The 27,354-nt window shown below is 34.8% G+C and overlaps 1 non-coding gene across 1 annotated transcript; it reads right to left on the bottom strand.

The window, feature by feature from the left end:
- Window positions 1-12,735: 12,735 nt before the first annotated feature.
- LOC141683283 (small nucleolar RNA R71) lies at window positions 12,736-12,842 on the bottom strand. The gene has a single exon (XR_012560218.1). It is a non-coding gene; the product is annotated as a small nucleolar RNA R71 (small nucleolar RNA).
- Between the last annotated feature and the right edge of the window lie 14,512 nt (window positions 12,843-27,354).

The raw sequence follows: 27,354 nt of genomic DNA, 5'->3' as shown, positions 1-27,354 counted from the left end.
AGAGCACTTTCTTTCTCTTTTTATTTTATGGTGTATGAAAAATATTTTTAATAATATAATATTAAAGGAACCTACAAAAGGAATATTGTTGGAATTGTCCCAAGCATCCAAGTTAGAATAAGGATCCTAAGGTTATATAGGAAAATTTTCTTAGATAATGGTTGACTTACATATATTATATTTGTTATTAATTATTAAATGATTTTCTTTCCTAATTTAAAAACATATAAAATATATAGTAAAACTAATCCAGGACGGAAGAATAGAGCTAATTTGTGGTTAAGAGTGCTAGTGTGCTACAGCTAGAAAGGTCCGGATATATTGAAACTGCTGTTTGGCAACACATATAAGCCCACACTAACTTATTGGTCTGTGTTCGGCGAGAAGTTGAGTGTGGACAGGACAATTTTAAGATGACACGATAAAATAATATAAAAAATGATAGGAACATGTCACAAAAATTTAGTATTTATATTTTTATATTTTAAGTACACAACGGAAAAAGGTATAAAACATGAGATATACACTTGAGATATTACCCCGGTTTTGTATTCATCCTTTTGATATGTTACACGACACGAGCATGAAATAAATATTAATATTTATTATAAATATTAATATCTAAATTATATAATGTAAATATAAATATGTATAATTATAATGAATACTTTAATTTTGTTTATATTTTACCTAAAAATTCAGTATTTACATTTATTTATTTATTATATTAATATTCAATTTTACAGAAAATATGACACGAGAATGATACGAAATGGAGGTACACGAAAATACACGAAATCTATATAGGTCAATTTTGTGTTTGACTTTTAAGTACATGAAAAGTTACGCCACACAAGAGTAGATGACACCAACGAATTGCTACGTCTAAGCTAGTTAGCCAATTTTAGCTTTAACAGCAAGTTTATTATTTTATTAACGTTATTCCCATTATTTATAAAGGCTTAAATTATTTTTTTAAAAGAATATTATAATCATAATATTTTTATGAATGTATAATATTTCTTTCCTTGAGTTAATTTTATTTAATTTTGAAATTTCTTAACTTAAAATATTATCCTAAACATTTTTCATTGACATATACTTCATTCATCTCATACTTCTTTGACTTATTTGAGCTTTCATTGTACATTGACTAAATTCTAACCATAACATATATAGTATAATTAAAATAATTATAAAATTATATGGTTAGAAATAATCTGTAATCGATTTTAAGATATTTTATTAAAAAAATTAAATATAAAAGAATGTTATTTAAATTGTAATTAAAATTTGGTAAATCTCTTTTATATATAATAGAAGAACATGGTGATATTCCTGAGATTAAAAGATGTTGTTTGTGGGAATTGAACTCGAGATATTTCATTCAACTATACAACCTTTTACAATTATACCATATTGTCACATGTATTTTTTTATCATACACATAATATGTAACTGTGCTAAATAAATATTTTATTTAACTTTAAAGATAGTTACTTGAATTTCGCAAAAAAAGGATAGTTACTTGAATACTTATACAATTAATTTTAAAGAATTAAATTGCAGATATAAAGTTAGGCATATTATATAAATGGATTATTATCTTATTTATTAATTATTTTTTAGTTTGAAAATATATCTCATATATTTTTAACATATTTTTTATAATTAAAAGTAATTAATATATATATAACTTTTAAAGAAAATATTGAAAATAGAATCGCTTATATATAAATAATCTATATTAGTATTACATATTTAAATAAGTTCAAATTATAATGAGTCAACACATTTTGTTTTATTTCGAATTTGAAATTAGAACTTGGCCCATTGTTCAAAAAATACTTGAAATTTGATTACATGACCCGGTCGAGAAACATCGTCACATTCTACGTTTAGTAAATTTAAATTACAAGTTTCGCGAGAATAGCTTACCAATAATGTGAAATTTTTTAATATCTTATGTTAATATAAATTAATGCGTTTGATGTCTTTATAGGATCAAGTCAATTGATTATTTGTATTAAAATTACTAACTTCACTAGTAGTGCATTATTTTTTTGTGACTTGTCCTGATTTTAAAAATGATACGAGATCTCACGAGATTTGTTAAAATTATGATGCTATATTAAATCGATTTATTTTTCATTTTTCACTTTAAAAAAAACTATCTTAAAAAAAAATTCTTTTAGATAAGCGATTGTTAGGTCACACAACACTGTAGAAGGGGATTGAATACAGTGTTTATACAATCAAATCGATTTAACACAAGTATGTAACAAAGATCAAGTATATTCAATAAACTCTGTTACAATATGAACTACTGTTCTCTCTCAGTGATGAACAAATATCACTAAGAGCTGTTAGGTTACAATGAATAATGTTTCTCGATAATGATAACACATGTAGTGTAAAGCCTAAGTCTGTGTTTATATAGTATACAGTTACAAGATATATTCTAATTGATATGGAATACAATTCTGCCTCCTAAAATATATCAACCAGATATCTTCTACAAGTCTTCTAGTCCTCTAACTCTTTTCATGCATATCTTCTATTGTTTTAGTCCAGATCATCTCCTGTAAATCAGCTTCATTCCTTAACTGAAAGTCTTCCCGCACTTAAGTACTGATATGTATCTTAAGTTCTGATATTAAGCTCTGACTTTAGTAAGTCCTGATATGTCCTATTGTTAAATTCTGAAAACTAAGCACAAATCATATTAGACATGACATCTCAAATATATCTAACAATCTCCTCCAACTTGTAAATTATGTAAAATATACAAGTTAATAGATTTGATGATGTCAAAAATATTTAAGTACAAATGCAATAAGAGTTTATCTAGATAACTAACTACAACTTACAGTCCTTGTAGCTTTTACCAATCTCACTAAGTCAATTTGAATCCAAAATGATTCTTGACAAAGTTTGATATCAGCTTTTCTTCTTTATTCCTCAGGACTTGAGATATTGTAATCTTGACTTGCTTCATCTCTTCATCTTGACTTTCAATCTGGTAGATTGTAGTCCTTAAAGCAGAGATATGGTTTCTTTCTAAACCATCACCAAGTCTTATTACCCTTGGATGAGAAGAATCTTCATTGTAGCATAGACATTTCTCTTTCAGTATCACTTCAAGTTTAGCAGAATCCTTCTTTATTGGAATTTCACTTCCATCATCTTCAACTATGTTTGGAATGATTTCTGTAACCCTTGAACTATAAATTCTAGCTTTATCTCTTATGGTCTTCAATATGAAATTTGACCATCTCCTGGTAATATCAGACTTTATCTCTAAAAGATAATGAAAGAATTGAAGTTCTTTCAAGGATTTGTTCAGCACATCTGATTCTAACATTTGATATGTCCTTCCATCTTTAAGAAATAGAATCAAATTTTCTTTGACATTATGCTTGTCATGAGCATCCATTACCACTTGAACAGAGATAACCTTATCAAGGTGTTTCTGTGTAACATCTTTAAGAGGTTTGTCAATTAACAAAAATGGATCTCTAGTAGCAACTTCAACTCCTATCTTGATCTTAGCTTCATCAAAACCTAATCCAGCCCTGTCTCTTGGTTCTCTAGCATTTAACCCAATAGTCATGAAATCAGACAAAAAGTGGCTTTTCTTTGGATCTGATGGTTTAAAATTTTTCCATAGAAGTTTCTTTTTATCAGCTACTTTCATCTTGTCTAAATCAACTTGAGCTATGTCAGAGGTTGATGTCTTGATGACTTTATCAGATCTTGCTATTTCTGCTGTAGCTTGCTGTTTTTCACTCTGAACAAATTGAGATTTGTCAGAGGTTGTCTTGGATTCTTCAGAAATCTTCCTTCTTTTCAGAGTTTGAACATCTTCATCTTCAGCAAGAGTGTCATCAATAACTTGAACCATTTTGCACACTGGTTTCATCAGGATTTGAGGAATTTTCATCTCCAGTGGCTTGGTTGGTTCATCAACTTTTCCCTTCCCTTTGTCTTTGGGATCAATCTCAGCCTGTGATCTATTCTTGGGCTTTGATGCCTTAGTATTTGACTTCTCCTTGATCACAATGCCTTTTTTCCTTAGGTCTTGGAGGTTTATTTGCAACAGAAGCTTTTTGCTTTAGATTTGTCTTTTCATCTTTAAATCTAGCTTCTTCCTCCTTGAGATTTTCTAAATCCATTCCAGGATTATGCTTCAGAAATAATCTTCTAGTAATCTCTTCATCAAGTGTCTGAATCTTGGGATCCTTGTAGTAGACAGTAGTCTTCTTTCCCTTGAGCTTCAGAGTTTGCAAAAACTTCTGAGAGTCTTTACTTCCACCTTGAATCAGAACATCAGGCTTTGTCATCAGACTTTGCTCATCAGAACTTGATATCAGATTTTGATTATCAGCACTTGCTATCAGATTTTGAGTTTGAGCAGCTTCAGAACTTGTCTTCTTATGAGTAGAAGATTTGCTTGCATCAGAGATTAGTTTCCTAGAAGAAAACCTGCTGCTTTGCCCTTGACCTTGATCTTTTCCATGACCTCTGCTCTTATCAGAGTTTCCCTGGTCATCACCTTTGTCATCCTTCTTCTTCAGTATTGGAGTAGGTGAGCATTTGGACTTAACTACCTTCTCCCCCTTTTTGGCATCATCAGGTAGTAGGAGAGAGAGAAAAAGTTCAACTGAAGATTGGATTTCATCCAATTGAGCTTTTTGAGAGGCTTGATTTTGCAGGACCTCAGCAATTTGGGCCTGTTGCTTCTTCTGAACCTTCTCAATTGCTTCAACTTTTTCAGAAATAGGTCTGATAAACCACTTTTTATCAAGTTTGGTCTCAATATCCAGCTTTTCAGCTTTTTCAAGAAGTTTATCAACCTTTTCATGAGTTATAGAGTGCTGACCTTGAAGAGTCTTGACACTTAGAGCTGTAACTTTGAGTTGAGTCTTGAAATCAGAACTTGTCATCAACTCATCAGCTTTGGCCATATGTTCAGACAGAACTTTAGAGCTTGGAATGAAATCAGTTTCATTCCACTTATTGGTCCACTCCACACCTCTGTGAGTATCTTCCCAAGGAATAGGAGAAGCTTGATCAACAAACTTCTCAATAAGTGCCTCCTTTCCTAGAATGGGAGCTGGAGTATCAACAAAAACACTGTCTTCAGAACTTGAAGAAGACTCATTATATTCTGAAAGTACTAGTGTGTGTGTTGCTATTGGAGATTCTGGAATAACTTCATCTAAATTATGATCATCAGAATTTATCTCCAGAATAGGAGTTGTTGGTATCTCAGCCTGTAGAATAGGAGAATTGACTGTAGATGGATGAGCTGTTGTTGTTGGAGCTTCCAGAAATAAAACAGTAGGAATAATCAGCCTTTGAAGGTCAATTTCAGGACTTAATCCCGAATCTTCAACTGTTGTTTTTCGGACTAGAGAGACAGTAGGAGTGATCACTGTATTATTAGCAGTATCTTTGGCTTGAGCTGGAGGTGGCAAAGATTCAATCACAATTGGATTTGAGATCAGAGATTTCTGATCCCTTCCTCAGCTTCAGTAGTATCCTCATATGGAGGCTTAGCCATGTGCCTTCCTGCCCTCATTTTCTTTAATCTCCTAGATAGCGAAGGAGTTGCTTGATCAGCATCAGAACTTACAGCTCTCTTTCTCTTCAAATTACCAGAACCCTCAGCTTCAACATTTATCTGATGGGTTGACCCTTCAGCTTCTATTTCTTTCTGAAAAACCACATTTTCAGCTTCCACAGTCACAGGTTCTGATGCATGAACCTGTGCTTCTTCATCATCTGATTCATCCCTTAGAATCATCCTTCTTCTCTTTGATGGAGATTTAGGAACATATTTAGCTCTCTTAGGCTTTGAGGATGAAGGTCTGATGGTAGGTGCTGATGGTTGTTATTGTGAGGATTGAGATGGTTGGAAGTATGTTCTGATGGTAGGTTGAGTTGGTTAAGGTTGAGAGGTGGTTGGTTGTGTAGTGGTTGGAGGTGCTGATGGAGGTTGGGTTGGTTGGACATCATGATATTTGGAGGTATAGGTGTTTGGGTCAGAGTTACTAAAAACTGTTTGACTGATTGTGGAATTTGGAGGGGTCTTAGAACAGTTTTCTTATTATCAGTAGATAATAAGTCAGTAAATGCTCTCTTAGCAAGTTTAAATGGTGAAATTAACTCACTTGCTAGTTGGGGTGCATCAGAGTTACAAAAGCTGTAAATAAGTTGACAGAATCTAGCAAAATATATAGTATTTCTATCTTCTGTCATCCTATCCCCTATGAATCCTAGTACAACAGTAGCATAATCAAAATGAGATTGAGTAATCAAAGCATACCCGATTTGCTGACTTAGGATAGGAATTACATTAAAATTTGAACACTTGTTTGCAAAGGTTCTTGTGATGCAGTCAAAGAAGAAACTCCACTCCCTCCTGATGTGGGGTCTCTTTAGTTGTCCAAGCTTTGCCAAAGTCTTTTCATAGCCCATATTGACCATTAGCTGTTGAAGAGCTGGCTCCTCAACTGTTGAATAAGTGCAGTTTTCTGGAAATTGTAGTTCTTAGCGAACTGTAGACACAATCACCGCATGTTCATCCTCCCCTGTTGTGAAGATAATACTAGGGGACCCATTTGCTCCAACATCATCATACACACCACTCCTCCAAAACTCCAGCACTTGAGTTCCTGAGATTGCTTCTGGTTGTGTCAGTGCATAGCCTATTTCACTTCGAGATAAAAAGTCTTGGATGAAGTGAAGTTCTGATGGGGCTTCATCCTTGCTGAGAATAGCTAAGTAGTTGTTCGGAACAAACTTAGCTCCATTGAAAACAATGACTTTTGATGCCATTTTTGTGAAAAATAAGTGAGAAAATAGAGTGTACACAAGGTGTTTGATAAAAGGCCTGTAAGAAAATAGCTTCAGAGAATATTAGAGAGAGAGAGAGAATAAGAGAGATTAGAGAAAGAAAAGTAGGTAAAAAATTATAAAATCTTTTAACTCTCATATATATACTCTCTTTTTGACAACTGTTATGATTGAAGCAGAACAGACTTTAGACACCTGGCAGCATATCATTAGTCAAAACATTATTAGTGGGCACGGGTAATAAGCAGTAATAAATGTGCACATGCAGTGTTTCAAGGAATACACGCTTCCCACTTACTAAATGATTATGACTGTTTTTATCTCACCTAATTATATTCTGATTAAAATATGACCGTTACAGTATTTACCACAAATAAGTCAAGTAAATAAAATAATGCCACGTAAGCATCAGAGTTTCCATCAGGATTTAATATCAGAACTTGACTATTATCAGATTTTAACGGTCATCAGAACATGGCTTCTGTACTCAAAAAGTGAATGTTTGTTTTTGTGATTCTTCATACAAATACTGACTTGTTTCTTCAGAGTTTAAGCATCAGAACTTCCATCAGAACTTGTTCTCAGAATTTATGCAACTGACACTTAACTATTTATCAAAAACAACTTAATCACCACATTAATTTTCACCATTCATATGGAGTGAAAGTGTGTGCATTATCAAAATATCAGATAAAGATTAAAGTCTGATAAACTTCAGTACATCTTAGAAATAAGGCATAACTCAGAAAAGTGCTTAAAATCTGTCATTAGTAGTGAAGTCTACTATAGAATAAATTTATGCAAGAATCTACCTCAACTATTTGTGCTCATTTTATGCATTTTTTGAAATTCCTTTTTACAGTGGCTTCTCAGTGTAAGTGAGTCACAACTGCTATCAGAATTTATGCTATTATCAGAGTATTTCTCCAGTAATCAGAGAATGTGAAAAGTCACAAAGAAAAATTTATTTGCTTTTCTAATGCATATAACTTAATACCAGCAATGCACTTGGTTATTCCCTTCCACATATTTACTCCAGATCTCAAAGGAGTACCTGACTTTAATTTTCTTTTCTTCAGATAAGTGAGGCATATCAAGCATGTGATTCATCCTTAAGATTTACTAACATTAGAATTTGACAGATAAGAAGCAAGAATCTAGTTTGTGACTTAGTAATAAGATACACAAAGTAAATTTAACTAAGCTCAAAATCAGAATTTGCTTGTGTTAATGAATTTCCACATAAACAACTAATTCAAACATGGGATTTCCAGTATGTTAAAGACTACTAGGTCGGCATCTAGCACAGTAATCCTCATTGGATTGAATAGGCACAGAACATTCAAAACACTATCAGAGTATATAGAATCACACAGATAACAATCAGTATTTAATATTTTATAATTTAAGCACATATTACATAGAGATAAGACAATCTGTAAACACTGATCATAAAGTCTGATGCAAGAGAACAAAAACTAAGCAGATTTAGAGAAAGAACCTGAAACCATTCCAAGTTCATTTACCAGTCTTGTAAAAGTAGCTTCACATAGTGGTTTTGTGAAGATATCTGCTAGTTGTTGATTTGTTGGAATAAAATGCAATTCCACTGTACCTTCCATCACATGTTCCCTTATGAAATGGTACCTAATGCTGATGTGCTTTGTCATTGAGTGTTGAACTAGATTACCTGTCATAGCAATAGCACTTTGATTATCACAGTAAATAGGTATTTTAGAAAATTCTAACCCATAGTCCAGTATCTGATTCTTCATCCAAAGAATCTGTGCACAACAGCTTCTTGCATCAATATATTCTGCTTCTGCAGTTGATGTGGAAATTGATTTTTGTTTCTTGCTAAACCAAGAAACCAATCTACCTCCAAGAAATTGGCAGCTTCCACTAGTGCTTTCCTGTCTATTTTGCATCCTGCAAAATCTGCATCCGAGTAACCTATTAGCTTAAAATCTGATTCTCTAGGATACCATAATCCTAGATAAGCTGTACCCTTGAGTTACTTGAAAATTCTTTTCACAGCTATTAGATGAGGTTCTCTTGGATCAGCCTGAAATCTTGCACAAAGACAAGTAACATACATGATATCAGGTCTACTTGCAGTTAAATAGAGTAAAGAGCCAATCATACCTCTATAGTTAGTAATATCTACTAATGAACCAGTATCTTTATCTAACTTGGTTGCAGTGGCCATGGGAGTAGATGCAGTTGAGCAGTCTTGCATTCCAAATTTCTTGAGTAAATTTCTGGTGTACTTAGATTGACAGATAAAAGTACCTTCTTCATTTTGCTTGACTTGAAGTCCCAGAAAATAGCTAAGTTCTCCCATCATACTCATTTGATATCTTGATTGCATTAGCTTTACAAATCTTTCACAGAGCTTGGCATTCGTAGAACCAAATATGATATTATCAACATATATCTGTACCAAAAGTAAGTCTTTTCCATGGTTGAGGTAGAACAGTGTTTTATCAATTGTACCTCTGTGAAATCCACTTTCTAGAGGGAATTGAGTTAAAGTCTCATACCATGCTCTTGGAGCTTGCTTAAGGCCATAAAGTGCTTTGTCAAGTCTGTAGACATGATTTGGAAATTATGGATCTATAAATCCTGGAGGTTGTTCAACATATACCTCTTCTTCCAATTCTCCATTGAGAAAAACACTTTTCACATCCATTTGAAAGACTTTAAACTTCTTGTGAGCAGCATAAGACAAAAAGATTCTTATGGCTTCCAATCTAGCAACTGGTGCAAATGTTTCTTCATAATCAATACCCTCCTGTTGAGAGTAGCCTTTAGCAACCAGCCTTGCTTTGTTTCTTGTAATTATGCCATCACTATCAGTTTCGTTTCTGAACACCCATTTTGTGCCAACAATTGATGTGTTCTTTGGTCTTGGCACTAATGTCCAAACTTTATTTCTTTCAAATTCATTTAACTCTTCCTGCATTGCTTGCACCCTATCAGCATCTTGAAGAGCTTCTTCCACTTTCTTTGGTTCAGTATGAGACAGAAAGGAATGATAGAGACATTCATTTGATGTTGTAGTTCTAGTTCTGACACCTACTTTAGGATCTCCAATAATTAAGTCAGGTGTATGTGATTTGGTCCATTTCCTTGCAGATGGAAGTTGATTTCTAGAACTAGATCCTCCCCCATGATCCATGCTATCTCCATCAGCATTTTCTGATGCTCCCCCTGTAGTTATGCTCTTTAAAACTTCAGAAGTTGAGTTGGATCCTTCAAGATTTGAACTATCAGAGTTTCCAGAATTATCAAAATTTGTCTCATCAGAACTTGATAAATCAGAACTTGAAGAGCCAGTGACAGGTTCCGATACTTCTTGAGAGTCTTGAGTTGTGGTAGGATCTTCAACTTGCTCCCCTGGACAGGTGCATTTTCCCTTGGAGTAGTTACCATAGTTTTAATGATATTAGAACTTAACCCGTCAGAACTTATAGGATTAGGATTTAAGTCATCAGAATTTAAATCTTCATTTTCAAATCTCAGCTGATCATGATCATTGAAATCTTTAAGTCCAGTAATCTTCTTATCATCAAAAGTTACATTGATAGATTCCATGACAACCCTTGTTCTTAAATTGTAGACTCTGAAGGCTTTTGTGGAAAGTGGATATCCAACAAAAATTCCTTCATCAGCTTTTAGATCAAATTTTGACAGCTGTTCAGGATAAGTGTTAAGAACAAAACATTTGCATCCAAATACATTAAAGTATTTCAGATTTGGCTTCTTTTTCTTCACCATCTCATATGGTGTTTTTCCATGCTTGTTTATGAGTGTAGCATGGTAAGTGGATTTTATATCCACTTGGAATGCTTTATTACAAGCTTAAATTGGTGTTTTGGACTCAAGTTGTTGGTATTTTGATGTGTTTTTGTGTTATTGCATTTCAGGTATCAGTTAAATGAAGAAAAGATCTTTTAAAGGAAATATGATAAAAAGTGATCAGAATTGGAAGCCTATGCCATTTCCAAGTTGTAGAGAATCTCGTTAGCTTCGCGTGGGCAGTTGAATCGCCTAATTCTGACGAGTAGAACTCAAGTTATGGCCAAAACAAGATTCATCAGAAATTTTTCCAGACATGCTCCAGGCGCCCGCCCGGGATGTGGGGCGGTCGCCCAGGAGCTGAGGCGCCCGCCCGGAGAGCTATGGCGCCCGCCCGGAGAGCTGAGGCGCCCACCTGGAGAGCTGAGGCGGCCGCCCGAGGCGCGACTGGTTGCTTATTTCGCTGAAAAAGCTTTTTTTGAGTGGAATTTGACGAATTTAGGGGTCCAGGTCCACTAGGGGCGTATATATACTTAAAAAAAGGGTTTTCATCATCCAGGAAGATTAGGATACCAAGGAGAAGACCTAGAAGCACAAAAAAACTCCGAAAAAGAAGATCTTGTTTTCAACTTTTGATTCTTTGAATTAGTTGAAACTTTAAATGCTCGTTTTCATTCTTGTTGAACCTAGATCTCATTTATTCGTACTTTGATTATTATTCAGTTTATTAAGACCTTGTTTATACCATGCTTTCATTGGAATCCATGGTGACGATGAGTTCAATCATGGGCTAATCGTTATCATGGGATTCTAGCGGATTTACTTATGGATTTCAATAGTTAATTGTTTCGAAATCTTGGTGTGTGGTGATTGTATGATATCCCAGTATTGGTTGTGCTTATTCGTCTTATGTGCGTAGCTAATATATAAGATAGCATGTTAATCTCTATTGAAGCGACAATGAATATTTTAGAACTTGCCATGCTAGCATAGGTTCATGTATTTGTTATGCATGATTCATAGGTAATTTTACCCATCTTACTAGCCCTGTGTAATCAAGATAGATAACTTATGCTTAAACCGTTATGTTGTCAAATTCTATTGACATATAGGGTCTCAATATAATTGGTGCCTATTCAGCTTCTATCTCTTTTGTGGATGTCTGGTAGAATGGTACTCGTGCAACGAAAGTTTGCGTTTATCAGTTTCGTGTTATCTAATTAGTGTCATCACCATCACATGCTAAGGTTAAGAATGAAAAGGCTATTGAATGAAGTATTTAATGAAGTTAGAATCCCATGTTTGTCATATATAGTAATTCAACCTCAATTCTCTTAGTTAATGTTATTTAGTATAATCTCTTAGTTTAATCAAAACCCAATTTGTTATTTGTCTTAGCATTGAGCGACAACCATACATTGTTGCATAGGTGCATAAATTGAACTTAACCTAAACCAGTCTATGTGGGAACGAATCTGATTTATATCTTATACTACTTGCGAACGCGTATACTTGCGTGAATATTAGCGCGTGTTTTCACCCTAACAAGTTTTTGGCGCCGCTGCCGGGGACTCGGTGTTAATTTTTAGTTTATGTGCTTGTCATCAGTGGTCGTTATAGTTCACTGACTCAGACTCTTTTACTCTCACGGTTTATTTGTTTGTGTTTCAGGTACTCATTACAATGGGAGATCCAGCAGCACGAACGAAAGCTTTGATGGATTTTTCTCAACCCAAGATCAATGACATTCAATCTAGCATTGTCCGGCCAACTATCACAACTAATACCTTTGAGATCAAGCCTGACATAATTCAATGGGTGCATAATTCAATCCAGTTTGGGGGTTCCCCAACTGAAGATCCCAATATGCACATTAAGGACTTTATTGAGATCTGCGACACCTTCAGGTTCAATGGTGTTTCCGAAGATGCTATTAAGCTGAGACTGTTTCCATTCTCTTTGAGGGACAAGGCTAAGAGCTGGTTACACTCTCTACCAGCTGGTTCAATTACTACTTGGGAGGTTCTTGCTAAGAAATTCCTTACTAAATTCTTCCCTATTGTGAAGACAGCTGCAATGAGGAACGCTATTACTCAATTTGTGCAGCAAATGGGAGAATCGCTATGTGAAGCTTGGGAGCACTACAAGGAGATGCTTAGGAAGTGTCCTCATCATGGAATTCCTGATTGGATGATCATCACTTATTTTTACAATGGGTTGGGAGTACAGTCCAGACCCATGCTCGATGCAACATCAGGCGGAGCATTATGGGCAAAGAGCTATGAGGAAGCTTATGATCTAATTGAACAGATGGCTGTTAATGAATATCAGTATCCAACCCAGAGATGTCCATAGGGCAAGGTAGCAGGAGTTCTTGAAGTGGATACAACTACGGCTATCACTGCTCAACTAAAGGCGTTGTCTATGAAGATCGATTCTCTAACTAACTACGGTGTTAATCAGATAACCAGTGTTTGTGAGCTATGTATAGGTTCACATGTGATGGAGCAATGCACTATATCTAGTCACTCAGCTCAGTTAGTGAGCAACCTTTAGAGATCGCAGCAACCAGTTCCAGACACTTATCATCCTGACAACTGGAATCATCCTAACTTCTGCTGGAGCAACAATCAGAATGCGATGCAACAGTCGTTCCAGCAGTTTGGAAATAAGCTATTCAACCCTCCTGGTTTTCAGCAACAAATTATACCAAAACAACAAACTCATGATGCAGGTCTATCTTTGAATGAAAAATCTGAATTGGAGGAGTTGCGGCTTATATGCAAAAACCAGGCTCTTATATGCCAAAGCCAGGCTGTTTCTATCAAGACTCTGAAGAACAAAATAGGGCAAATTGCTAATGCCTTATTGAATCGACCACCAGGAATGCTTCCTAGTGATACAGAAACAAATCCAGTCAAGAGGTAAGTTGAAGAACAGGTGAACGCCATCACCTTAAGGTCTGGAAAGGTCGCAAGTCCCCAAATTTAGCAAGACGAAGAGCCTGAAAAATCTCAAGATTCAGAAAATGCAGTTGTGGCTGAAGAAGAAGTGCAAAAGGAAGCAGAGGTGGAACCAAGGAAGACTACTGTGGAACACACCCCTCCTGAGGGTAATATAGGGGAGAAACAGATCTATCCTCCACCTCCTTTTCCTAAGAGGCTGTAGAAGAAAAAGCTGGATAAGCAGTTTGAGAAGTTTTTGGAGGTGTTCAAGAAACTTCATATCAACATACCTTTCGCTAAAGCTCTTGAACAGATGCCTAGCTATGCGAGGTTTATGAAAGGTATTCTCTCTCAGAAAGTGAAGCTCGATGACTTCGAGACCGTTGCTCTAATGGAGGAATGCAGTGCTGTGTTGCAACAGAAGTTGCCTCCGAAGCTTAAAGATCCTGGAAGCTTCACTATTCCTTGCACCATCGGAAACTTGTCGTTCAATAAGTGTTTATGTAATTTAGGAGCTAGCATCAATCTGATGCCCTTATCTATCTTCAAGAAGCTTGGTCTGCCTGATCCGAAACCAACATACATGTCATTTCAACTAGCTGACCGTTCCATCGCTTATCCACGAGGTATAGTGGAGGATGTCTTGGTCAAGGTGGATAAACTCTTCTTCCCTGCTGACTTTGTAATTCTTGATTTTGAGGAAGATAAGAAGATTCCCATCATCTTGGGAAGACCATTCTTGGCTACAGGCCGAACTATGATCGATGTGCAAAAAGGAGAGCTTTCGATGAAGGTTTACGATCAAAAGGTCACTTTTAATGTGTTCAAGGAAATAAAGTTACCCACAGCTAAAGAGGAGTGCTTTAAAGTAGAGCAATTACAGGTTTTGAATGCACCTCAGTGGAAGAGGAAGTTAGATATGCCATTCGATTCTCTTGGGTTAGCAGAGTTAAAATTTTCTGAGGAGCGTTTTGAACCATTTATTCAAGAAGATCCCACACTTGAGCTCAACCAAATGCCAGATCACTTGAGTTATTCATTCTTAGGTGCACCCCCTGACAAGGGGTTTGTATATACTTTTGACGATGTAGAGGGTGACCGGCCGATTTCTGCCGTGCCTACAGAGGGTTCTTCTCATGTGCAACAGGTAGTTGATAGGACTGGTATTGGTGATGCACAATATAGAAGATTGACTAGGCGTATGGAGGCCATGCATGTCATCCACCGATATTTTACTGAAGATTTAACACACGCTTTCGGTACTGTTGTTCGAGACACTGGTGGCGAGGTTGATTGGCCACCTGATCCTCCACCCGATGAGGGTGACTCTCCCGCTAATTAGGTATGCCTGAAATCCTTATTATTGCCTTCAATGCGGATATTGAAAATTTTAAGTTTGGGGGTGATAATGTAAAGATTAGTAGTGTGTGTCCATATAGATTCATATAGATTCATATTGCATGTTTAATTGTATTTCATTCATATTTTTGCATGATTTGTTCATTTAGGACATATTTTTTTGTTTTTATGTGATTTCATATAGTTGCATTTGCATGCATATTTAGCATGATCCCTTAAGATGAACTATGATATTTGATAAGTTGATGTTGATTTCAGTGTGGTGATGACGAATAGAGGGATGTTTAAGTCTTAATGAATTGATTTGCATGCCAGAAACAAATATTTTCACAAAGTCTTATAGGGTTGCATTTGATCTAGATCATGATCATACTTGTTTGTTGTTGAGATTTAATCACTTTATTATATTTAGAATTTATGATATTCTTGTAATGACGTAAAAATACTGATTTTTTTTATCTGGAGAAAAACTTGGATTTCATTGCTAGTTGTTGTAAGGTTAGGCGTCAAATGGCTAGTAGCCGACTCATATTTTTATGAGTAGTCTAGGGTTGAATGAGATGGAGCGAAACACACTCATTCAGAAATTATTAAAAAAAAAGAAAAAAAAAGAAAAAATAAAAAGAAAGAAAAAAAGTATGTGTTTATGCATAATTGATCAAGAGTGAGCTCTTTAATACTCGAGTTATTAAGTTCTAGGGGACTTTGTGCCTAGTGACCTAAGGCTTTTATAGTCTGGATCCACTAGCCTAACGCTCGCTACATGGGTATTATTGCATAAGTCTTTTGGGACCTCATTCATTGCACGGTCAAATAAGCATCTTTGTTATGTGTTCAATAATAGTGTAAATCCTTGTATAACTCTAGCCAGAAAGGAGGTGTTGTGAGTCATAATGCGTTTATTGTCTATTCTGTTTATAAACTTTTGATTGTTTCGATGATAGATAAGTTATGGTTATTGATCTAGTATCGAGAGATATCTGTTAAGCATTCCACACACGCACGTTTCTGATTTGTGAGTTGGTTTGTGGGATTTATTCGAACTCTGTTTATAGTAATTGCATTCTTAGAGGCATCGGCTTATTCATTTGGTTATGGTTATTCTGAGGGGATCGATTGCATTATCATTTAGTAACAATCATGTAGTTGCATTCAGTTGCATTCATGCATTAGGTTTGTTTTGTAGTTTTGAGTCTGTTTATGCTTGAGGACAAGCATTGATTCAAGTTTGGGGGTGTGATAAGTGGATTTTATATCCACTTGGAATACTTTATTACAAGCTTAAATTGGTGTTTTGGACTCAAGTGGTTGGTATTTTGATGTGTTTTTGTGTTATTGCATTTCAGGTATCAGTTAAATGAAGAGAGGAGCTTTTAAAGGAAATATAATAAAAAGTGATAAGAATTGGAAGCCTAGGCCATTGTCAAGTTATAGAGAATCTCGTTAGCTTCGCGTGCGCAGTTGAATCGCCTAATTCTGACGAGTAGAACTCAAGTTATGGCCAAAACAAGATTCATCGGAAATTTTTCCAGACAGGCTCCAGGCGCCCGCCCGGGATGTGGGGCGGCCGTCCGGGAGCTGAGGCGCCCGCCCGGAGAGCTGAGGCGGCCGCCCGAGGCGCGACTGGTCGCTGATTTCGCTGAAAAAGCTTTCTTTGAGTGGAATTTGACGATTTTAAGGGTCCAGGTCCACTAGGGGCGTATATATACTTAAAAAAGGGTTTTCATCATCCGGGAAGATTGGGATACCAAGGAAAAGACCTAGAAGCACAAAACAACTCCGAAAAAGAAGATCTTGTTTTCAACTTGTGATTCTTTGAATTAGTTGTAACTTTGGATGCTCGTTTTCGTTCTTGTTGAACCTAGATCTCATTTATTCGTACTTTGATTATTATTCAGTTTATTAAGACCTTGTTTATACCATGCTTTCATTTTAACCCATGGTGATGATGAGTTCAATCATGGGCTAATCGTTATCGTGGGATTCTAGCGGATTTACTTATGGATTTCAATAGTTAATTGTTTCGATATCTTGGTGTGTGGTGATTGTATGATATCCTAATATTGGTTGTGCTTATTCATCTTATGTGCATAGCTAACATATAAGATAACATGTTAATCTCTATTGAAGCGACAGTGAATATAGAGGTTTAGAACTTGCCATGCTAGCATAGGTTTATGTATTTGTTATGCGTGATTCGTAGGTAATTTTACCCATCTTACTTGCCCTGTGTAATCAAGATAGATAACTTATGCTTAAACCGTTATGTTGTCAAATTCTATAGACATATAGGGTCTCAATATAATTGGTGCCTATTTAGCTTCTATCTCTTTTGTGGATGTCTGGCAGAATGGTACTCGTGCAACGAAAGTTGGCGTTTATCAGTTTCGTGTTATCTGATTAGTGTCATCACCATCACATGCTAAGGTTAAGAACAAAAAGGCTATTGAATGAAGTATTTAATGAAGTTAGAATCCCATGTTTGTCATATATAGTAATTCAACCTCAATTCTCTTAGTTAATATTATTTAGTATAATCTCTTAGTTTAATCAAAACCCAATTTGTTATTTGTCTTAGCATTGAGCGATAACCATACATTGTTGCATAGGTGCATAAATTGAACTTAACCTAAACCAGTCTCTGTGGGAACGAATCTGATTTATATCTTATACTACTTGCGAACGCGTATACTTGCTTGAATATTAACGCGTGTTTTCACCCTAATATAGCATTCTGTGTAAAGCAAGCAGTCTGCACAGCTTCAGCCCAAAAGTAGGTTGGTAGCTTTGCTTCATCAAGCATAGTTCATGCAACTTCAATGAGAGTCTTGTTCTTTCTTTCTACAACTCCATTTTGCTGTGGAGTTCCAGGTGCAGAAAATTCCTGTTTAATTCCATGCTCTTTGCAGAAATCTTCCATGTTTGAATTCTTGAACTCAGTGCCATTATCACTTCTTATTATTTTAACAGAATATTTGACCAATTTCTCCAGCTGTCTGACATGATTAGTTAGAATAGGTGCAGTTTCATTCTTCTTGTGCAAGAAATACATCCAAGTGTATCTTGTGAACTCATCCACTATAACCATAGCATATTTCTTCTTTGCAATTGACATGACATTGACTGGACCAAATAGATCAACATGTAGTAGGTAATAAGGCTCAAGAATTGAGGATTCAGTTTTGCTCTTGAATGAAGATTTTCTTTGTTTTGCCTTTTGACATGAATCACAAAGGCCATCAGGAGCAAATTCTGATTTTGGCAGTCCTCTCACAAGATCTTTCTTTACTAGCTCATTTATGTTGTTGAAATTTAAATGAGAGAGTCTCTTGTGCCAATTCCAGCTTTCTTCAATTGATGCTCTACTCAACAAACAGATTGCAGAAACATCAGAACTTGTTGAAAGTTTGGCTTCATATATGTTACCATGCATGTAACCTTTCAGAACTACTTTGCCTGTAGAATTACTTACAACTTCACAGTGTTCTTCAAAGAAATCCACATGATAACCTCAGTCACAGATTTGACTCACACTTAGCATATTGTGTTTAAGTCCTGAGACAAGAGCTACTGTTTCAATGATGACATTCCCAAGATTGATATTGCCATATCCCAGAGTTTTTCCCATGTTTCCATCTTCATAAGAAACTCCTGGGCCAGCTTTCTCCACAAAGTCTGATATCAGGGCTTTATTTCCAGTCATATGTCCTGAACATCCACTGTCCAGCAGTAGGATATTTTTCATGTTGCCCTGCAATCACAAAGACCACTATTGGTTAGTTTTAAGGACCCAGACTTGCTTGGATCCTTTGGTCTTTTTAAGTTTGTTAGCATTTGCAGCGGATTTAATTTCAGAGTTTATGCTAATATGCTGTTTATCAGAATTTATATCAGACTTTGCATCAGACTTTACACTAGAAGGAATAATACTAACTTTCTTCAAAGAAGGTTTTATTTGATAATAATCACAGTACAAACTATGATATTCCTTACAAGTATAAATGGAATGCCTTAAACTACCACAATGAAAACAAGGATTTTGTGGTTTAAACCTAACAGACTGACTCTTAACTCCTGATTTAGGAGGTAAAAAGTTTATTTCTTTATTTTTCCTGCAAAAAGAAACAAGATGGTTAGAGTTTCCACAGTTATAACATTTCTTTCTAGGAGCATTAGGAACAGGCATATAATTATTACTTTTATTCACACCTTCCTTTCCATTCCTATTTTTCCTAGCTTCATTTACCTTGTTCATATTTTTAATCTCTTCCAGCTTATGCTTAAGCTGCTTCTTTGTCATTAAGCCGATGTTTACTTCAGCTGGTTTATCTTGTTTTAATTTGTCAGAAGTTGACTTTTCTTTGACTTATGTCCTAGACTCTTTCATCTTTTCAGAATCAGACTTTACAGTTTTTGCTACAAACTTAACATGATTTACCTTTGGCTTAGAAGTCTGATTAACAACAATTGGCTCAATTTGCACAGTTCCTTTCTCACTTAGTAAATTCTGAGTTGTTCTGCCAGAGTTAGTCCAAGTTCTGATGATCTCTCTTTTCTCTAACATACAAAGCCTCTTCTCTTTCATTCTTAGTTTGATGAAGAAAAATTAACTCTTTTTCTAAATAGTCATTTCTATTTTTAAAAGCAAGATTTTCAGATGTTAATCTTTCACATGTAAAGTCTGATCTCTATAACTAATGAACATGGTTTTAAAATATTATCTCAACTCAGTAATATCATCAGTATGAAAAGCATAAGTTGTTTGAGGTACCTTCAATTCAGCAGTTTCAGTACTGCTATCAGCATTTGCCATCAAGGCATAGTTCATCTCTTTTTCAGAATCTGAAGCGTTTGTCCAACTTTTCTTCTTTGTGATAAGTGCCTTACCTTTGTCACTTTTTCCTTTCTTGCAGTCAGGAGATATGTGGCCTCTTTCACTACAATTGTAGCATTTGACATTTGAGTTATCTCCTCTGTCAGACTTTCCTCCTTTGCCTTTAAACTTTCTGAATCCTTACTTATCAGAACTTCCACCTTTCCTGGAAAACTTCTTGCCCTTTCTGAATTTCCTGTAGGCTATCTTTGTGATACCTTTCACCATAAGAGCACATAGTTGCATCATCTCTGCATCAACATCAACTTTAGATAAACTTTCAATTTCTGAATCATCATTATCAGAATATGATGACTCTGAATCAGACTTTATGATAGGAGCCTTTCCTTTGCCCCTCTTTGAGGCAACCACTTTAGGAGATTCCTCCTCAGCTTTAAGAGCAACTGTCCTTGACTTTCTTCCATGCCTCTTGCTCCTTTGATCCATCTCAAGTTCATGAGTCTTGAGCATACCATAAATTTCATCAAGAGTAGTTTCAGTAAGGTCATAGTTGTCTCTTATGGTAGTAGACTTCAAATCCCAATTTAAAGGAAGAGCTAAAAGGAATTTTAGATTTGAATCTTCAAGATCATATTTCTTGTCCACCAGTGACAGATCATTCAAGAGTTTGGCAAACTTGTCATATAAATCAGTTAATGACTCATCAGCTTTTGAGTCAAAGTGCTCATACTCTTGAGTGAGTATAGTCCTCCTGTTCTTTTTGATTGCATCAGTTCCCTGGCATCTTGTCTCCAAAGCATCCCATATCTCCTTTGCAGTCTTGCAATTAATTACCCTGTTTGACATGACATTATCAATGACACTATGCAACAAATGCCTTACCCTTGTATCCTTGGCAATAGATGAGATGTCTTCAGCTCTGTAGCCACCTTTCTCTTTGGTATGGACTTTGCTGGTTGATTAGCAACTGCAACAGAGAGCTTGGTAGGCTTATATGGTCCTTCATTAATCCTATCAAGGTATTCTGGATCTATAGCTTCTAGAAACATAGCCATCTTCACTTTCCATATGGGATACTCAGAAGGTCTCAGTATGGGAACTCTAATAGTCTCATATCGACTGTGGGTTTGGGTGTTTTGAGTTTCTTGAGTTTTGGTGGGCTTAGTTGGGGTTTGTGTTTCTTCAGACATGATTGTTTGGAACTTTACTGTATGTGTGTTAACAGAAAGGCTCTGATACCACTTGTTAGGTCACACAACATTGTAGAAGGGGGTTGAATACAGTGTTTATACAATCAAATCGATTTAACACAAGTATGTAACAAAGATCAAGTATATTCAATAAACTCTGTGATAATATGAACTACTGTTATCTCTCAGTGATGAACAAATATCACTAAGAGCTGCTAGGTTACAATGAATAATGTTTCTCAATAATGATAACACATATAGTGTAAACCCTAAGTCTGTGTTTACAGAGTACACAGTTACAAGATATATTCTAATTGATATGGAATACAATTCTGTCTCCTAAAATATATCAATCAGATATCTTCTACAAGTCTTCTAGTCCTCTAACTCTTTCCATGCATATCTTTTATTGTTTTAGTCCAGATCTTCTCCTGTAAATCAGCTTCATTCCTTAACTGAAAGTCTTCCCGCACTTAAGTACTGATATGTATCTTAAGTTCTGATATTAAGCTCTGACTTCAGTAAATCCTGATATGTCCTGTTGTTAAGTTCTGAAAACTAAACATAAATCATATTAGACATGACATCTCAAATATATCTAACAACGATATTCATTGATCAAGATAATATTGCACAAATATTTTGAATTATTTTAATATATTTTGAATTATTCAAATAAAAGTTATACTATATTATAGCATTTGATTCAATGTATTTTATAATATTTAAAGAATATATATATATATATATTGTTCAATAGTTTGAATGAATTAACCAGTTCAACTAATATTTATAAAACTTTATCGAATTGAAAAATATTTAATTTTAGGATAATAGTTTACAATGTTATCAAATTATTATATGAAGAAAGATTAAAATCGTGATGAAAGAAACTTAAAAATGGTTTAAATAATGATATAATTACAATTTTTCCTTCGAATTCTTGAAAAAAAAATCATGAATATCAATAGTAAGTCTTTACAATATATAATTTATTTTTATCTTATAATCATGATTGATACTCGGTTGCGTAAACAATAGAAATGGATTGTTTTCCAGTGATAATGTGAATACCATATATAAATTATTGCAATTTATTTATTACATAATTTTAATTTTTTAATAATTATAAATGCATGTTATTTAGGTAATCAATTGCCTCACTAGATGTTAATAATTATTAGACATGTACATATATCAGATATTTAGCATATAAATAAGTGCAACCATCGTAATTTACTAAGAAATGTAACATACGATAATTTACACGCTGACACACACATATAAGTTAATCTTACTTTGTTAACAGTAGTGTAAATAAAAAAACTAACATTTTTCCATATATACATACGTTAAATTTCAAAAACTAACATTTTTCATTAAAATTAACTTTTATATTAACAATAATGTAAATTTTACATTGTTGTATATTATGATTGGAAGTCATTCTAACTTCAGTTATGTATTTTTGATCTTTTTAAATTGAGTAAGTTAATTGTAAGTTAGTAGTTAACTCAGTAATAATATAAACCAGTACATATCGTTTATTTAAATAAAACTCAAAATTTTTGGTCAACTATGTATTCAACATATATGTTAATTTTTAACTTTTTCTTTGTAAACATACTAACGGCATTTTGTAGATTAGGTTTAATCATTTCGTTTTAAACGTACACTGACTATCCTGTTTATATTCATTTATTAAATACAAATTATATAACACAAACAAGAATATATATATTTTGTTTAATGAGCTATATTAAATGCTGTATGATTTAGTAATGTCTTATATGAAAATAATACACATTGATAAACAATCAACTTGTATTTGATATATGTTAGACATTGTACAATATTTCAATCACATTTTCTTAGCATGTACCCATGGGCACACACTAGACAAACCAATTTACAAATAAGAAAACAACTAAGAACATTATAACTGCATGATGCATAAAAAACTCTAGAAAATGACCCGTGCCTCACACAGGTTATTATGCTAGTTTGACCATAAAAGTCGAACAAGTTAAAAATTATAGACGAGGGAATTACATTTTTTAAGTTTTCTAAGAAAATTATTAACTTTTAGTCGATAATTTAACAGTATTTTATTGAACTTATAAATAAGACAAAATTAATCAATTCACCAAACATATCAGCACAACTTATAAGCAAACCTATCCAAAACACATAAATAACTTATAAGTAACAATTTACTTATCACTTATTGACCACTTTTTGCTCACTTATTTAACATTTTTTTCGCTATAAGTTATAAGTTATGTTTTTTAAAACATCTCAAATAGACCCATGTTATCTATTCAAAATGTGGGATTTAGCCCACATGCGTTTTATTACTTCCCCGAATATCTTGTGTTCCTCGTTTTATTACTCCAAACACTATTCACCTCAAGAACACGAAACCACTAACCGAGCACTAAATATATATTCGCTAAAGATTCGAAAGAATTTTTAATTTAGTGATTATCGTATTCAACCCCCCATCTACGATAATTCGGGACCTAAAAATTGATATCAGAGCTGACTGATTGATACACAAATTAGGATCCTCAAATAAATTTATGTTATTAATTTTAATTTACATAATTTATTTTATAAATTTCCTATTGATCATAAGGGCTCCACCTCCTCCACCCCATCACACGTGGCCGCCTTTATAGAGAAGCCGCTCTCTGCTATCTCATGTTACCTGATGCCTAGCTCTAGAGCAGAGATCTAGCAAGGCATTCTAGGCACAGATCATTGGTATTGGATTAAGTTTTTTAGTTCCACTAAGCTAACCATAAATTATTCTAATTATAATAGTAATCTGAATTCCCCTAAAAATGGATCAATCTGTAATGGCTGTGAGGCACCGAGTCTGAATAGGCATCAACAAGCACATAGATGTCCGAGGAAGCAAAGGCTAGGGCGTTCTTATCGGGCGGTACTCTTGCTCTTCCCGGCTTGACTTGACTGGCTTGTGGACCATGACCTGCTACTCAACACTCGGGATCTAGCCCTTATGTCCACACCGCTTCTCCTGCAACAAAAACTTGGGTGAAGAATTCAGTGGAGAAAAAGTAAATTGCTTCCCAGACTTCACTCTTTCAACACTTGTATACTTTCTAAAGAGTCAGGCATGCCCCTGTCCCCGTCTCTTAAAGCCCTATCAGGCTTCCCCTTGTTTGCCGGAAATTTATTCTATAAATTTAATTTAAATAATTTTATTATTTATATTTGAATAAGTTTATTTTATAAAATTAATTTAAATAAATTTATTTTATAAATTTGATTTAAATTAATTTATCATTTAAGTTATTGTAAATAAGAATTCTTAATTTAATTTATTTTTTCGGGTGTTTTTTTGTTGCTGTTAGAGATTGTTATTTTCGGCCATTTAAAGCTGCCATTTTTCTTTCTTGTTAGTTCAAAACTTTGTTAGTTTTGGCAACTAATCAATTATTCTGCCAAATTGAAAAGAATGCAGCTCACCTTGCAAATGTTTATTTGGGAAGGAACAAAAGGAGGGGCCCGCGTGATTGTTAACAAAAAAAAAAGTGGAGAATCACAACAGGTGGATTCATGCGCAACAAAAACGAGCCTTCCGTTTGCTGCTCACGCGTGGGGCTAAGCTGTCCAGTGGAGTCGCCTTGTGATTCACGCGCCTGGTTCGCGCCTAAGCAACGTGCGAATAGAACTTGTTGTACACGCGCGGAAACCACCTCTGTTTAAAGCGCACGCGTGGGAGTTATTTTCTGAGTAGCTAGGTACACACTGGGGAGAAATCATTCGGCAGCTAAAGTAGTCGCCATAGAGACAGAATAATTGGCTAAGGAAACAAAATCAAATGTACAACATAGGTAGTTGGAGTCGCAAGAGAAAAAGGTTCGAAAATAAACTACGTGAAGAAGCCTGTCCTTCTCCTAATCGCCATAGACACCACAGAGATATACAAGGGAACTACCTGAGTTGCCACATAACAAATTTATTTGTAGCCCCTTAATTGTTATTTCTGACTTATTTATTTTTTCATAAAATTTAAAATTCTTAAATTTAATTTTTTCTTAGATAATAATTTACGTTTTATTTAATTTTTAAGAAAATTCGAAATTTTTGAAAATTAGATTTTACGTAAAAATTTATTTTTGAATAATTTATTTTTATTAAGAAAATTAAAAATATTGGAAATTTAAATTTCTCTTAAATATTAAATTAAGGATACTGAACGGATTGGTAGACTCGAGATTTCTCCGGGCTTTAAAAGTGGATTTTAATCTTTCGAAGAAAACGAAGACCATGTGCTATTCAGACGGAAAATTCCTGAATACGGGAATTGTAGATAATGGTTTTCTTACTCCAATGGAACTGATTTCAAGACCTACAGACGAAAATTATGGAACATCCTCAAAGGCTTACTTCATAGGATACCACTGGGTTTTCAGACGCAGGAAAGGAATGAAATTTCTGCGGGTACAATTTTTCTCGAAGATTCTAAGATAACTCTATGATTCCAGATTATACAATCACATAGTGGTTTGTACCAATGCTACATTTATCCGGTAATCAATGAGATCATATAGGTAGGAATTGTGGAGGTTAGAGAGAATAGTGGGGACATACAAACATCTCAGGTACAAACATTAAAGTTGGAACCTCGGGACAGAATGTAAGAGTTACTAATAGCTGAATCAGAAGAAGCTCAGGTAGAAGTACTCAAGGGACTGGACGTCTGGGCAATGTTTCAAATGTCAGGGAAGTTTGGTCATATTGGATTAATATAGAATACAAGATCTATATCCAAGGATCAAGCCTCTCTATTCCGATGCAGAAATTTTTACAGATTCAATTCAAGAGGTGATTACAAGACTGAGATTGGAACAGAAACAAGATTTAATGGTTGCAATTCTGACAAGATATTTATGCATCAAGTAACTATCAGAGGTTTTGCTACAACAGAACAAGAAGCTTGACAAACAAGGATGAGTAAGGATTCAGTTGAAGAGTTAAGACAAAGGTGGAATGTTTTCTTAGGGAAGCAGCCAGTCAAAACTTATAGTGCACGGGAAAGAGTTGGGATGGATCAGATGACGAGAATAATGAATATCTTGCTTTCACAACAATCTCTGAAGATGGTCCAACTCACATATCTCAGGTTTTAAAATTCTTGAATCACTGCAATATTTTGTTTTCAACATTCAATGCATGTTAAGATCATAGTGTTTAAATGTGTTAGGCCTTATGACATGAGTCACAAAGACCATCAGGAGCAAATATTAATTTTAGCAGTCCTCTCATAAGATCTTTCTTTACTAGCTCATTTATGTTGTTGAAATTTAAATGAGAGAGTTTCTTATGCCAATTCCAGCTTTCTTCAATTGATGCTCTGCTTAACAGATAGATTGCAGAACCATCAGAATTTGTTGAAAGTCTGGCTTCATATATGTTACCATGTCTGTAACCTTTCAGAACCACTTTGCCTGTAGAATTACTTACAACTTCACAGTGTTCTTCAAAGAATTCCACATGATAACCTCCGTCACAAATTCGACTCACACTTAGCAGATTGTGTTTATGTCCTGAGACAAGAGCTACTGATTTAATTATGACATTCCCAAGATTGATATTGCCATATCCCAGAGTCTTTCCCATGATATTGTCCTCATACGCTCTCTTTCCTCAGGTGTCTTAGGAGACATTTTTTTTTGGAAAGGGACACTCCATGGCTAATCGGTATGAGACCTCTTTTGGAGTTTTCCATGCTAAACCGGTAACACCCCCAGATCCGGGGTCGGGGATCCGGGTTGTCACGGTCTTTCTTTCCACAATATCACTTCACTTAATTAATAATAAATAACCTCATGCTGTGTAATAACCCCAATTTTTGAGAAATTTTGAAACCCTTATGAATAGTGTTTTTGCTGAACGAGAAAACTTTTCATGCCACACTATGTAGGGGTTCTGATATGGATATTCTGAGATTTTATTAGTACTTTATATGGAATATAAGTGTATGTAAAGATCGTCAGAATCCAATTCTGAACACTTTGATTTTTCCCGGAAATCCACAAGATACGGAGAGAATTGAGTATAAGGTAACAGGATAAAAAGGATTTAAATTAAAGGATTATAATAAAGGATCATAAAAAGGAATATAATGTATTGAGAAAGGTTAAGGGAACCTAAGTAATAAGATCCCGGGTATGATCCTTCAAACGATAAACGAGAACGAAAGTTAAGCGAACCGTATAACAGATCAGCGGTCATTAGGCAAACGATTAGGAAGTTAATCAAAGGGATTAATGGGAATGATGTCATCCAACCAATAGAAAGAAGACAAGGAAGGAAGGATGACATCATGAGG

The sequence above is a fragment of the Apium graveolens genome, chromosome 1 (assembly GCF_009905375.1).
Source record: "Apium graveolens cultivar Ventura chromosome 1, ASM990537v1, whole genome shotgun sequence".
Lineage (NCBI taxonomy): Eukaryota > Viridiplantae > Streptophyta > Magnoliopsida > Apiales > Apiaceae > Apium > Apium graveolens.
Note: the sequence above shows the minus strand (reverse complement) of the source record. Positions and strands in the feature narration are given on the sequence as shown.